Source organism: Nanorana parkeri, unplaced genomic scaffold (genome assembly GCF_000935625.1).
Source record: "Nanorana parkeri isolate BGI_ZX_2015 unplaced genomic scaffold, ASM93562v1 scaffold64, whole genome shotgun sequence".
Taxonomy (NCBI): Eukaryota; Metazoa; Chordata; class Amphibia; order Anura; family Dicroglossidae; genus Nanorana; species Nanorana parkeri.
The window spans coordinates 410,492-413,567 of record NW_017306332.1 but is presented as its reverse complement, the minus strand read 5'-3'; positions in this window follow the sequence as shown (position 1 = coordinate 413,567).

The window sequence follows — 3,076 nt, the reverse complement described above, 5'->3', positions numbered from 1 at the left end:
AATGTTCTGCTTTCCACACTTCCATTATTGCCAGAGATTTGTGTTTTTACATACAGTCTACTTTCTCAATAAAGAGTTCTTATTCTTAAACTTAATAACCCACATCCACCAATTACAATCCATTTTTTAATGGTCTGACTACAGCACTGGGGATTCTCATTGGTTGCTGAGTTACTGCAGGCAAGAATTTTTGAATAAGGCCAATTGTACCTTAAAATTGTGCATGGCACGGAACATCCACCTTGGGGCAGCAAGTCAGCATAATTGTAATACACAGGCACCTTTCATCATCCTCAACTCAGAATGAAATTTGATTGGATTCCCCCTTTCCAGTAAGGGTTCACTCTACTAGATCTGTGAGTGCCTTTCTGCATCAGACAACTGTTTCTCAAATGTGTAAGGCTGCCACCTGGTCTCTGTCCCTACATTCTGTAAGCTCTACCAGGTGGATGTTTCTATCTCATTTGATGCCAGCTTCAAGCATAAGGTCCTTCAGGTGGCTCTTTGGACTTGGGAAGTCGCCAATTTCTGTTTACGTTGGGTCTGTTGTCATTTTTTTTGCTGTTGCCCGCCCCTCAATTGGACTCTTTTTGGACATCCTAAAGGTTTAAGATTTATTTTGTCCCTCAGTCGACTAGAAGGATTTTTGCACTTACTGTAAAATCCTTTTCTTGGAGTCCATTGAGGGACACAGTTGTGTTTTATAGTCATGCTTTCAGTACTGCTCTGCTACAAACCTGAGGTATGCTGGTAGTGTCCTATGTTTTTCTTGTCAGGTTTTTTTTTTTGACCAATCCTTCTGTAGGTGGCAATATAACCGGAAGGTAAGAAAAAAAAACCTCCTGTGTCCCACAATGGACTGCAAGAAAAGGATTTTACAGTGGGTACAAAAATCTTAATGGAAGCATAAAGCTCTGTTTTGAAATACACACTTGTAGGCAATGCTGACTGAGCTTGGTTCACCATGTTGTGAATAAAAGCCAGTACAGTGTAAAACACATGCATTAAAAGCTTTTTTTGTACATACCTGTTCATTTAGCATGGTAAAAACAACTATGCGTTTTTTAATGCAATTGGCTCATCCCTTTCTGATTCATCTTATAGACTTAGATCACAGTCCTATGGCAAGTTTAACTATCTCTGCCACCAAATCCTTACACTCATAGTTCCCTGAATTCTTTGATATATAATCCTGCAGGTTAGGTAACAAGAGGTTACGTTTCAGCCGTGTATTGCTAGATCTGCAGAAGGCTTGAACAATCATGGTATTGGATAAACCAAATAGATTTGGGACATCTTAGATGGGCGTTGACAGCCTATATCAATCTTGGCACAATGAGACTAATTGTATGAAAGCTACATATGCATGCCGATCCAGTGCTTGTTCAGGGTCTTGCATTCTGACTGTTCAATATTCAAGTAGGTATCTCTTGCACCATTGACAATGGTTAGAGGCACTTGCAGTGGCCAGTTATTGGAAGAGAAGTTTACAAATCAAATTTCTCTCAGATAATCTGCTTGTGTGTTCTCCCTTGTAAACTGTCCATATTGCTCTTTGCATTGTTGACCACACTCAGGGGCCACTGTATTAGGTATACTTATCTAGAACCCATAAGGGGTTGGGCATGGTCAGGAAAAGAACTCGGATGCACTGTGACATACAGATGATACTTAACTAGTATTAAGGGGCCCTATCAGCACCAAGGAAATGTGCCCCACCTCATTGCACCACCACCAGCCCAATTTGTTAACAAATGACAAGATCCTTCTGCTTGTTGTTGTAGAAAGTGATTAGACCAGGCAACGTTTTTTTAATCTTCAGTACAGTTTTAGAGATCCCATGCCTACTAATGCAGCCACATGATCTGCTGCTCTAATAAAGAGGCCACTGACTATAAGATCTTATGTATACCATTTGGAGTACTATACAATACATATGCTGGGATTTGTGGAATGGTTACAGTGAACCAAGACTGTGTCAATCATGAGCTTAATTCAGGTTCCAATCACTCCAGCCATTTTTTTTTTATTGTACTTGATTGGTTGAGGCCTCCATTTATAGGTAAACAGTATGTATGTGTGTGTTTGTTATTAAGCCCTTGCTTATTATGTAATGCAGTGTCATTCTATGTTTAACATGTTAAAGAAGTTGAGAATTTTAAAAGATATATTTTTTTAATCTTAGTTATTTCATGATTTAGTGAATCTGCAGAGTGCTGCTCAAAAGCTGCTGTACTAGACTGTGAAGCAGATCACAACTTAAACCTGCCATCCATTCTGCCCTCTGTAGAATCCAGCAAACTGATTGTACAATGTGGTGTATATATAGAGTATATTACATGCAGCTATCTATTACAGCACTGTTGTTGGGACAGCATCTGCCCGCTGTAGAATCCAGCAAACTGATTGTACAATGTGGTGTATATATAGAGTATATTACATGCAGCTATATATTACAGCACTGTTGTCTGGACAGCACCATCCATTATATGGATGCTTTGATTTCATTGCTGGAAATTTTTGTGCCATTGTCCAAAACAAACACTTTTTTATTTTTAGCCTTAATAGTTAGTTTTTAAACAAATTAACCATTTCGTTTTGGCTCTTTTTCAATCATTGTACTGATGGTGTTGGATACATGTTCGGCCTATACTATAAGGATATGCTTAAGCTTTTGAACTATAGTATGACAAGCATTGTTTTTGTTTTGCGTTCTTTTTAAGATGTGCCATATTTATATGCAATATTGGTGGTGTCACTAAGAGTGAGCCCTCTATACAAAGCTATATATTTCCTTAGATGGTGCAAATGTTCTGCTTTCCACACTTCCATTATTGCCAGAGATTTGTGTTTTTACATACAGTCTACTTTCTCAATAAAGAGTTCTTATTCTTAAACTTAATAACCCACATCCACCAATTACAATCCATTTTTTAATGGTCTGACTACAGCACTGGGGATTCTCATTGGTTGCTGAGTTACTGCAGGCAAGAATTTTTGAATAAGGCCAATTGTACCTTAAAATTGTGCATGGCACGGAACATCCACCTTGGGGCAGCAAGTCAGCATAATTATT